The following is a 13,575-nucleotide window of genomic DNA, read 5'->3' on the forward strand; positions in this document are numbered from 1 at the left end:
CTCCAATAAGCACAGTCAGAGAGGTGAAACTCATCAAAAATAAACTCAGCCAGATAGCCAAACTCACTGAATCAGGTCTTTTTAAATTCCAAAGGGATAAGCAAACAAGACGCCAATAAACAAACGACTTCAATTTTATTAAGCACCACGATGTTGCTTTTCGTCGGCGCCCTGCACCAACTTCTTCAGACTTTGAAAAATAACAACTCACACTTAAGTGCTGTTACATTTAAAGCCATTGCAAGCAAAGTCTATTACAAAGCACACCCTCCAATTACCTTAAAGGAACAGGCACAAGTAGCTTCAATCTAACTAAAATGTTCCTATCCCATAAACACACAATATAAAAAGTTGTATGTGATATAAAATATACAACTGTAAAACTGATACTGTACCTTACATAGCACTTAAATAATGCAATCAAAAGTTAATAATATTATAAAAACAAACTTACTTTGAACCAAATACGCATAATAAGACTTACACATAAAAATAAATAAAAAGCATGCCATAATATTTCAAATATTGATAAAAAGACATTCCATCTACCAAACATGGTATAAAATATTTATCAAGGTCGCTCAGCCGGGCCTATGTCCAAATCACACCCGATGTTATACCCCCCCCCATGTATCATCTTTCCAAACTCCTCAGCTTAAGGACACAGCTGATAGATAACATACTATTGAGGCCGGGGTGGTGATAGGCTTCAAGTCTCAACTGCCACGTAAGCTCCTTCATTTCTAATTTAAGGGATTCAGTCTCCCCCCCCCAATTCACATAGTTCAACTGGTCAATGATCATAAATGTAAAATTATGGCCGGGGTGATTGTAGACATGACTTGCTAGGGCATTCTCCAGTTTAATCTTCTTCATGGCATATAAATGTTCGTACATGCATTAATTCAATCTCCTGTCCGTCTTGCCCACATAAAAAGCTGAGCATGACTAACAAGAAGCAAGATACACTACGTGTTTCGATGCACAATTATATCTCTCTTTGATAAGGTACTTGGTGTCCCTAATCATGAAATATGTGCCCGACCTCACATATCTACAATGTTTGCACATATTGCACTTATACATGCCAGCTCTTGGAGTCATGTTGCCACCTTTCCTTTCTAACATGTTCTTGATATTCAGACCCCTCCTGAATGTAATCTTCGGGGTTGGCCCTAAATTATTGGGTCCTGCTAGTTCAGTTGGCAACAAACCCTAATTTTTCTGGATGATGGACACTATAACTCTAGCATCCATGCTAAAGGTAGTAATGAAACTGCAATGGTATACACCTCTAAGTTGGCTGTCACCCCTGGGGTAGCTATTCTCCAAGACAGAGTGACCCAAAATGGGTTGAAAATAGCCCATTTCCCTTTTGGATCTAACCTAGATGCAAATCCACAACCAACTCCTCAGGATAGCCCCTACATAAAAATAAATTCGATATTAACCGGCACTCTTCCTGGAAGTCACCATTTCTCAAGACTATTCTGGTCGCCCTCACAAATTGGCCTTTTACTATTGATCTCTTCTGGAAGGCCAGATGCTCACTATCGAAATGCAAATAAGAATTGGAAAAAGTGGGCTTGCGATGAATTTTGCCTAAAAATTGGTTCTGGTTGCTGTCCTTGAATAATTCCACATCTAGGTATGCTATCCTGTCTGTGTCAAAAGTAGAGGTAAACTTTAAGAAATGCGTGGACTTGTTGAACATCTCCACCAGGTCATTGGCCACCGAAGAGTCACCCTTGAGGATGATACAAATGTCATCCAAGAAATGGGTATATAAGGATACTCATTCTAGGAAGATGGAGTTAGTAAACACGTATTCCTTCTCCCAATGGGCCATGACCAAGTTGGCCATACTCGCCCCACATGGTGAGCCCATGGGGACTCCAACTAACTGATGGAACCATCTAGCATTGAAGGAGAAGTAGTTACATGTTAAAATGATGTCCAGTAGGTCTTTTACCATTGAAGTTTCACTCGCTGTTGCCTGCTTTGTGGTCATTTCTAACTCAATCCATTCCACCGCTACATCATGTGGAATGGATGAGTACAGGTCAACAACATCTACCATCAGAAAGTGGTAATCAGGACTGTACGAAATGTTTTTCACCTTCCCCAAAAAGGGCCAGGAATCTTTAGAAATATATGATTCACTGGCCACATATTTTTTTAGAATGTGATCCACAACTTTGGCTGCTGCGTATGTTACACTCCCTCTAGCACTCACCAACTGGCGCATGGGAGGGTCTCTAATGTTTTTGTGGATTTTCGGGTTCCCGAACAAAACAGGTACTCGAGGCGATGCACAGTAAATGAAGTTGAAAATTTCCTGGTCAATGGATTCATTAATAAACATGTCTTCATAATAAGACCGAACTCTTGCAAGATTTCCATTCAACTCATTCTTGGACACCTCTTGGTAAGTTTCAGAAGACAAAATTGCTGACATTCTGTTGTTATAATCATCTATGTCCATTGCAACCAGGCCGCCTCCCTTGTTGGGTTGCATAATTCTGACTGAAGAGGCACATAATTCATTAAAATCTGCCCTTTCTTCTTTGGTAATATTAAAATGCATCACAGACCTGGACTGTAGCAAATGTCGAAAATCCAAATCACACATTTGCTCAAATGCCCCCAACATAGGGTGGATAGGTGGATTGTATGTACTAGGTACATGAAAAATATTCTTTTGGTACTCATGGTCCCCCATCAACAAACATAAGTTTAATTTCCTGACAAACAATTTAAGATCCAGAATGGATCTGTCCACACAAGCTCTTCTAGATGGAACATAAGAAATTCCTTTAGCCAGGAAGTCAACTAATGTCTGGGTAAACTTGAAATGAGAAAAATTATAAATATGGAAGTCCATCCCCGAGTTGGAAATGACTTCAAATGTGGTCTGCTCAGGGCCAGGACACCCTAATCCACTCACATTTAATTCCTCCTTGTCCTGTATATGAACCTGGTCTTCCGGTTCGAAGCCTGTTGGGGAGAAGAGGCTGGATCCTGAAAATTTGCCCCATCCAAACCAGAACTAGGGTTCCCCGAATGGCTAGTCAGAGTTGCTGGCTCACATCTTCCCTTGGGGTTGGCATATCCAACCCTCCTATCACCAGTCTCTTCCTCCGGTACTGAACTACTCAGCAAAGATCCAAGATTCATGGAAGTATTAGGGCCATTCGAAAAGGCAATAACTCCGCCTTCTCGCCCCTTAAAGTTGCCTTGCGATTTAGGAGGTTTTGGGTAAGCTACTCCCTCTCTGCAAGCCTTGATATCTCGATGTAGTTTTTTGATCTTGGTTGAGGTAATTTTGGAAGTATACTCATCAATGCTGGAGTATATCCTCCCATAGTCAAATTTATATCTAGGAAAATTATTGTCTGACTTAATAACCTCATCCAAGTCCGCAATTTCTCTAGTTAGGTACGAGATTGCTTCCTGGTAGTGTGTACTAATGAGGTCAATCAATTCAGATCCATGCTTATCAAACATAGTGAGGAGGTCCGCATGGAATTTAGATCCCTCCTCTAAACCCGTTGGATACTGCCAAGAACGCAGCCCCTTGGGTACTATCTTCACACGCCGACACTCTCCAAAGTAAGAAACTTCTAGTTGCAATTTTTTAACTTAACTAATTTCTGGTCAAAAGCATTGAGTTTAGAAGAAAGGTCATTGCCTTCGGGTGTGTTGGATACTGGAACGGCTGATCCATAGTCGGTAGACAGCTGGAATGGTCGACTCAACCATTGGTTCAAGTTGAAATGAACATTGCTTTGCCCCCTCCCCTCTGGGGGATTATAAGATGGTAGTACGACTCCTCTTTCGCCATTCAAGGTTCCATCAGATGGTCTGATGTCAGCTCCTCCCAACCCCTGGCTTGATCCAGTGCTTGGGGCTCCTGGGTCGCCCATCCTGGAACCTGCTTCACTATTATGTGGTAGTAGTATTTGCAACCCAAAATGGTCTGGACTAGGGAGCTGTAAACCCTTAGAATTCGACCCACTGCACGGCTGCGTAGTTTCAGACATCACATCCAATTGCTGAAACAGCATATCAACCTTCTGAGTGAGCAAATTAATAAGCATAGTAAGATCACTCTGCTCCATATTGTCCTGACTGTCTGGGGTAGAGCTGGGCATCACACAAAACAACTGAAAATCAAAGGCAAGAAAAAACAAACTGCTACTAAACCAGCACAGCTCCTGATGCCAAACAGCAGGACTAAATGCCTCCCAAACACACGTATGCTTGTTCTGGAAGTCAAAGGCAAAACAACAAGCTGCTACTAGGCCAACACAGTTCTTAATTCCAAGCAGCAGAACTAAACACCTCCAATAAGTACAGTCAGAGAGGTGAAACTCATCAAAAATAAACTCAGCCAGATAGCCAAACTCACTGAAGCAGGTCTTTTTAAATTCCAAAGGGATAAGCAAACAAGACGCCAATAAACAAACTACTTCAATTTTATTAAGCACCACGATACTGCTTTTCGTCGGCGCCCTGCACCAACTTCTTCAGACTTTGAAAAATAACAACTCACACTTAAGTGCTGTTACATTTAAAGCCATTGCAAGCAAAGTCTATTACAAAGCACACCCTCCAATTACCTTAAAGGAACAGGCACAAGTAGCTTCAATCTAACTAAAATGTTCCTATCCCATAAACACACAATATAAAAAGTTGTATGTGATATAAAATATACAGCTGTAAAACTGATACTGTACCTTACATAGCACTTAAATAATGCAATTGAAAGTTAATAATATTATAAAAGCACACTTACTTTGAACCAAATACACATAATTAGACTTACACATTAAAATAAATAAAAAGCATGCCATAATATTTCAAATATTGATAAAAAGACATTCCATCTACCAAACATGGTATAAAATATATATCAAGGTCGCTCAGCCAGGCCTATATCCAAATCACACCCATGCATCATCTTTCCAAACTCCTCAGCTTAAGAACACGGCTGATAGATAACCTACTACTGAGGCCGGGGTGATGGTAGGCTTCAAGTCTCAACTGCCACATAAGCTCCTTCATTTCTAATTTCAGGGATTCAGTCCCCCCCCCCCAATTCACATAGTTCAACTGGTCAATGATCATAAATGTAAAATCATGGCCAGGGTGATTGTAGACATGACTTGCTAGGGCATTCTCCAGTTTAATCTTCTTCATGGCATATAAATGTTCGTACATGCGTTCATTCAATCTCCTGTCCGTCTTGCCCACATAGTTGCCCAGACATTAGTTGATTTCCTGGCTAAAGGAATTTCTTATGTTCCATCTAGAAGAGCCTGTGTGGCCAGATCCATTCTGGATCTTAAATTGTTTGTCAGGAAATTAAACTTATGTTTGTTGATGGGGGAGCATGAGTACCAAAAGAATATTTTTCATGTACCTAGTACATACAATCCACCTATCCACCCTATGTTGGGGGCATTTGAGCAAATGTGTGATTTGGATTTTCAACATTTGCTACAGTCCAAGTCTGTGATGCATTTTAATATTACCAAAGAAGAAAGGGTGGATTTTAATGAATTATGTGCCTCTTCATTCAGAATTATGCAACCTGACAAGGGAGGCAGCCTGGTTGCAATGGACATAGATGATTATAACAACAGAATGTCAGCAATTTTGTCTTCTGAAACTTACCAAGAGGTGTCCAAGAATGAGTTGAATGGAAATCTTGCAAGAGTTCGGTCTTATTATGAAGATATGTTTATTAATGAATCCATTGACCAGGAAATTTTCAACTTCATTTACTGTGCATCGCCTCGAGTACCTGTTTTGTTCAGATCCACAAAAACATTAGAGACCCTCCCATGCGCCAGTTGGTGAGTGCTAGAGGGAGTGTAATATACGCAGCAGCCAAAGTTGTGGATCACATTCTAAAAAAATATGTGGCTAGTGAATCATATATTTCTAAAGATTCCTGGTCCTTTTTGGGGAAGGTGAAAAACATTTCGTACAGTCCTGATTACCACTTTCTGATAGTAGATGTTGTTGACCTGTACTCATCCATTCCACATGATGTAGCGGTGGAATGGATTGAGTTGGAAATGACCGCAAAGCAGGCACCAGCGAGTGAAACTTCAATGGTAGAAGACCTATTGGACATCATTTTAACAGGTAGCTACATCTCCTTCAACGATAGATGGTTCCATCAGTTAGTTGGAGTCCCCATGGGCTCACCATGTGGGGCGAGTGTGGCCAACTTGGTCATGGCCCACTGGGAGAAGGAATACATGTTTACTAACTCCATCTTCCTAGAACGAGTATCCTTATATACCCGTTTCTTGGATGACATTTGTATCATCCTCAAGGGCGACTCTTCGGTGGCCAATGACCTGGTGGAAATGTTCAACAAGTCCATGCATTTCTTAAAGTTTACCTCTACTTTTGACACAGACAGAATAGCATACCTAGATTTGGAATTATTCAAGGACAGCAACCAGAACCAGTTTTTAGGCAAAATTCATCGCAAACCCACTTTTTCCAATTCTTATTTGCATTTCGATAGTGAGCATCCGGCCTTCCAGAAGAGATCAATAGTAAAAGGCCAATTTGTGAGGGCAGCCAGAATGGCCTCGAGAGATGGTGACTTCCAGGAAGAGTGCCGGTTCATATCGAATTTGTTTTTATGTAGGGGCTATCCTGAGGAGTTGGTTGTGGATTTGTGTCTATAGGTTAGATCCAAAAGGGAAATGGGCTATTTTCAACCCATTTTGGGTCACTCTGTCTTGGAGAATAGCTACCCCAGGGGTGACAGCCAACTTAGAGGTGTATACCATTGCAGTTTCATTACTACCTTTAGCATGGATGCTAGAGCTATAGTGTCCATCATCCAGAAAAATTGGGGTTTGTTGCCAACTGAACTAACAGGACCCAATAATTTAGGGCCGACCCCAAAGATTACATTCAGGAGGGGTCTGAATATCAAGAACATGTTAGAAAGGAAAGGTGGCAACATGACTCCAAGAGCTGCCATGTATAAGTGCAATATGTGCAAACATTGTAGATATGTGAGGTCTAGCACATATTTCATGATTAGGGACACCAAGTACCTTATCAAAGGGAGATACAATTGTGCATCGAAACACATAGTGTATCTCGCTTCTTGTTCATCATGCCCAGCTTTTTATGTGGGCAAGACGGACAGGAGATTGAATGAACGCATGTACGAACATTTATATGCCATGAAGAAGATTAAACTGGAGAATGCCCTAGCAAGTCATGTCTACAATCACCCTGGCCATGATTTTATATTTATGATCACTGACCAGTTGAACTATGTGAATTGGGGGGGACTGAATCCCTGAAATTAGAAATGAAGGAGCTTATGTGGCAGTTGAGACTTGAAGCCTACCATCACCCCGGCCTCAGTAGTAGGTTATCTATCAGCTGTGTTCTTAAGCTGAGGAGTTTGGAAAGATGATGCATGGGGGGGTATAACATCCGGTGTGATTTGGACATAGGTCCGGCTGAGCGACCTTGATATATATTTTATACCATGTTTGGTAGATGGAATGTCTTTTTATCAATATTTGAAATATTATGGCATGCTTTTTATTTATTTTAATATGTAAGTCTTATTATGCGTATTTGGTTCAAAGTAAGTGTGCTTTTATAATATTATTAACTTTCGATTGCATTATTTAAGTGCTATGTAAGGTACAGTATCAGTTTTACAGTTGTATATTTTATATCACATACAACTTGTTATATTGTGTGTTTATGGGATAGGAACATTTTAGTTAGATTGAAGCTACTTGTGCCTGTTCCTTTAAGGTAATTGGAGGGTGTGTTTTGTAATAGACTTTGCTTGCAATGGCTTTAAATGTAACAGCACTTAAGTGTGAGTTGTTATTTTTCAAAGTCTGAAGAAGTAGGTGCAGGACGCCGACGAAAAGCAGTATCGTGGTGCTTAATAAAATTGAAGTTGTTCATTTATTGGCGTCTTGTTTGCTTATCCCTTTGGAATTTAAAAAGACCTGCTTCAGTGAGTTTGGCTATCTGGCTGAATTTATTTTTGATGAGTTTCACCTCTCTGACTGTGCTTATTGGATGAGTTTAGTTCTGCTGCTTGGAATTAAGAACTGTGTTGGCCAAGTAGCAGCTTGTTGTTTTTGCCTTTGACTTCCAGAACAAGCATATGTGTGTTTGGAAGGCGTTTAGTCCTGCTGTTTGGCATCAGGGGCTGTATTGGAAGAAGTACACAGCTGCTCTGCATGCAGTAATCAAGTGGGGAACCCCAATAAGTACACAGGCCATCACCTGGTCATTAGCATCACCTACAAAAGCCATGCTGCCATCTATTCAAACCAGCTCTATCCCTGTAGTGCAGAGGGAGAGAGAGAGGGAAAGAGAGAAATAACAAATGAAACATAAAGTGGAAAAGAGAAGAAAGAAGAAAGGTAAGTGGAACATGTAAGCAAGTAATTGAATGTAGTACTTAGTCTGTAATAATGGAAAATATGATTTGGAGGAATATATGTCCCAACAAGACATGCTGTACTAATGTCCTGCTAAACAGCTGCTATGGCCATAGCATCTGGCCCTCTCTGCAGTGGGAGATATCACAGACATACCTCTCAACTGTACAGATCCTCACATAATGTCCACATTTTACTATCATGTATGCTTGTCTGTTCCTCCTGAGATCTGTACTTTTCTGGCAAATAGCTGAGAATTGAAGTCATCAGGTAATGACAAACACTTAAATTTAAGATTCCACATCCTTAAGAATATTCACTGTAATGCTAAATGTATCATTCTGTGAACTTCCTATGTTTGTAACAGGTATATTTAAAATATGTCCCTATTTATCCCCCATCAATTTATGCATTGTCCAGACGTGATGCTCTGAGAGGTTGTGAGGTGGAATCACAGTTCAGGTGCCTGACTCACCTGGGAAAGGACTGCTCATATATGACAACCGCAGGGGTGTCTGTCAAACAGTTGTGACTGTGCCTCTGCTAAGCCAGTTAATGGGATGTTTTCCATATCCATATTACCTGTGAACATGAGTATGACACATTTGCCTTGTAAAGCTAAAACACCTATAGAAGTCGTGTCCATAGTAGACTACTGTTGCAGACATGTGTGTTGAACTGCATGTGATATATTGAATTAATAACATTCAACTGTACTGTGTTCTGCTGGACAATAAGCACATTTGTGACTGATATCTGTAGTCACATACACATATACCTGTGTTATGTCAGCCAAGCCACTGGGAGGTCTGTGAGCAATAGCATTGTTACATAATAGCCTACTTATGACTTCTGGACATATTTCAGGTTATCACAGTGATGTCAAACCCTACTGTGCAATCAACGTACTAATGAATGGTGCAGCTATATTAATACAGTATCCATACTAATGTGTCTTTTGACACCCATTTATGTGTTCCATTGTCCAGACATACTGCTGCAACAGGTTGAGAAGTATGACTGAGCAGCAAGACTGTAAATATAGTGTGCCATACTTACATTCAACAGAAATATATACTGGGTATCCCTTGAGCACATGTATATATGCATATGTTCATCTGGAAGGCACAGAACATATCACATGGGTTTCAAGCAGTCAGGTAAATAGGTTGTGCATGTTGCACATGTGTGTAATATCAGTGTTAGTGCATACAACAGACATATATGTGTACAGCTACTGGTGGTTGCATTGCCCTGACACTGATGTGGGTACTGGAGTAGGCATGATTATCAGGTATTAATCAGAGAAGTGTCCACCTGTGTTATGACCGTCTGTCCATGCCTACCACCACCAGCTATATCAATATCTATATACAGTGGATATCACAAGTGTACACACCCCTGTTGGAATGCCAGGTTTGTGTGCTGTATAACAATCATACCACAGAAGATCATTTCATAATGTTTCTTATCTTGAATGTGACCCCTAACCTGTACAATTCCATTGAAGTACAATCAAAGGTGTTTCTTTGAAGGTGAGCAACTATTGCCAAGTGAAGATGTGCCATGATGTTAGAGTCCAGACCAAGACAAATGAATGCTGTAACCAACTCAAGAGGTTCATACATATTTAACAGTATGCACACTCATTCAACTGGCTTATTGTACTGAGTATTATTTCTGCATGTTTTCACAGACCAGATTGTTATGTTTTCAAATTAATTGTACAGGCTATAGGTCACACTACAGGTGGGACTTGTTATGAAATGAGTTATTGTGGTGTCATGTTCCAATTGCACAAATACCAGGCATTGTATCAGGGTTGTATACCCTTTATATTCACTGTAGCTATATGGACACAGCAGTAACTGTCCTGCATATCCAGCCTTCACCAAGGTAGAGTAATCTCCTTTGGTGGACAGCAGCAATACACAAACCACATAATTGGTTGCTACATTGGCTGTACAGGGACACATAGGTGCAGGCAACAACTTTGAAGCAAGTCCACCTATATCTGAGCAAGCAGGTAAGTTCACAGGTGACATCCTGTAAGGCTGACTATGACTATGAATCAGACATATCCACACCACCAATGACAATTGCAACTGTCTCCACATATGTTGTAAGTCTCAAATGAAACAACACAATTCACCCTGTACTGGGGGTAAAGAACACCTCATACGCACATGCCATGGATATAGACAACCCGCATCACACAGGTTAGGCAGGAACATCGCTACCCTGTCCACCCCAGACGTACATGGAGATATGCACATCATCCACACTCCTTCCCTCAGCAATGTTGGGCATGTACATATTGCCTACTGATGGCAACAACAGCATATCTTCATGGGGCATATTAACATCAGTGTCTGCCTTCTACATGAGCTCAGGCATGTTCTCAGAGCTCCATCACATACCACAGTCAAACACAGACCTGCCACCATACGCACACCATCCACATGGAAGATGACCACTGTCAACCCTCTACACAGAAATTAATGGAGGATAGAGGATTATACAATCAAGTGTCCAACATTGGGGGGAATACGATAGCTCAGGGGCAGGTGTGTAATGCAAGTTGCTATAGCCATGATAGCTTGGTGGGTTCCAGTGTAGTATGGATTATTTGCAAGTAATATCCACTGTTGATGTGCATTTTGACAACTGTATGAGGTCCTATTTATGTCTTCCAGGTAACATGCAGATTGCTCACCTACCAGCATTCTCCATTGGGGAAACAGACATCATCACCCAATATGTGATTGGACATTATGACCTGTCATGTGGATGGAGAGCAGAATATGTGCGGGAGAGGACTGCCCTGTAGAATAGTGTGGTCCACAGGGTAAATTATGCTGGCCTGCATGGCAGAACTTATGTGTATGTGCAGCATCGGGCCACTGACCTCAAAGGCCATGCCCATCAATGGGCTGCTGCTGTAGCAAGGGACTGGCTAGCCACAAGTGGGGGCCCAGCCATCCAGCCATCCAGCCCCCACTGAAACCCACTGAGGAGCTCCTCACCACACTTGGGCCACACACCGAACGCACATGCCATGATGCTGAGGGAAGCATTATGGAGGTGGGTTGCACAGACACACACACACACACACACACACACACACACACACACACACACACACACACACACACACACACACACACACACACACACACACACACACACACACACACACACACACGCACACACACTGGATGAGGAGCATGCAGGTAAGGGCCCAGTGGGGATTAGTACACTAATGTATCAGACATACGTGTATCTGTATTGTATCTACATGCATGTGTCAGGTCTGATTCCAGTTGTGGATGGGGTTTTCTAATGCACAGAGGTGCACATTTATGGTGAGGACAGGACATTGTGTATTATTGCGGTTAGTACTGTAGATGTGCAGACATGCTGCATCCATCCTATACCAAGGCCATATGTACATCTGCTGACAATAACTCCCCCTCACAACTATCTAGGACCCTCTGGTCTGCATATGGGACAGCAACCTGAAGCTGGTGAGTATTACATTGTTCTGTTGTTGCCTGGCAATACCACAGGCATGTGAACTGCATGCAATTTACCATGCACACAACCATCAGTAATAACTATATTGCTTTATGTAATAGCTATATTGCTTGTTGTGCATGTTCACTTGTGCTGGGGTTAACTGTATTGCATCACAGTGGTCACCACTGGGGCCTATCTGATGTGAATTCAACATTCCTGTAGCATACCTCACAAATTGTCAGTGCCAAGATGTCTGGACAGAGGCCAGCAAATTGTGCTGGACAAACTGCCTAAGGTAAGGTCATGCATGACACATTACTGGTATACAGTGGATATAAATTGTGTACAAACCCCTCTTAAGATGCAAGGTGTACCTGTTACATACTAATTAGGACCACAATATGACAGTCCACACCTCTTCCAGCCTTTAACGTGACCCATAACAGGAACAGTTTACTTGTAAAACCAACCATCTATACTCATGTATTGCACCTACAAGGCAGACCACCTGTGAGAGCAGCAGATGTTCTATCAGCATGATGTTTCAGTCAGGTATGATAACCTCATGCTGCCATATGTGTCAGTACACTCACTGTGGTCTATTTGGCTATAATATCACATACATAGGCATTGGTAAGGCACACAGACCACTTCCGACCACATATAGGTTTCAAACATATGGATATTCCAGACACATCTGTACAGAAGACTGTACAATGGTTTAACCTGTTGCATGTGAGGCAGATGCTGTCACCACACTATATAAAGTAATGGCAGTGGTAGGTGGTCACCAGCCATGTATGGTGTACACATCAAAATGGTATAAGCCACACATGATATAATCCTCACACACACACACACACACACACACACACACACACACACACACACACACACACACACACACAGTGGCCAGCATTAGGATTAGAACTTCTGCCTATCTAGGTATTCCTACTATAGTGCTACACAAGCATGAGATGGGCCACACAGCTTATACATTTCCACCTCTTCCGAAGGTACATCTAAGCTGGATGACATCAACAGGTCTACTAAACTGGAGTGAGGGGAAGTGTAAAGGGTAGTACATAGGTCACAAATGGTATGAGCCAGACAGTACATGATTCACACACACATACACATACACAAACACACACACAAACTTGCCAATATTGGGATTAGAACTCCTGCCTATCTAGGTACTCTTACTATAGTGCTATGTAGTTATGAGACACATCACAGTGTTTATACATATCCAACTCTACCAAAGGTACTTCTGAGGTGGATGACATCAACAGGTTTACTAAACTGGAGTGAAGGGAAGTGAAAATGGTAGTACACAGGTCTAAAATGGTATGACCCAGACAGTATATGATTCACACACACATACACACTTACCAGTATTGTGATTAGAACTCCTGTCTATCTAGGTACTCCTACTATAGTGCTATGCAGTTATAAGGCGTGCCACAGAGCTTATACATGTCCAACTCTACCAAAGGTACTTCTGAGGTGGATTACATCAACAGGTCTACTAAATTAGAGTGAAGGGATGTGCAAAGGGTAGTACACAGGTCAAAAATGGTATGAGCCAGATAGT

This window comes from Protopterus annectens, chromosome 2.part1, assembly GCF_019279795.1.
Source record: "Protopterus annectens isolate FY-2018-M chromosome 2.part1, PAN1.0, whole genome shotgun sequence".
Classification (NCBI taxonomy): domain Eukaryota; kingdom Metazoa; phylum Chordata; order Ceratodontiformes; family Protopteridae; genus Protopterus; species Protopterus annectens.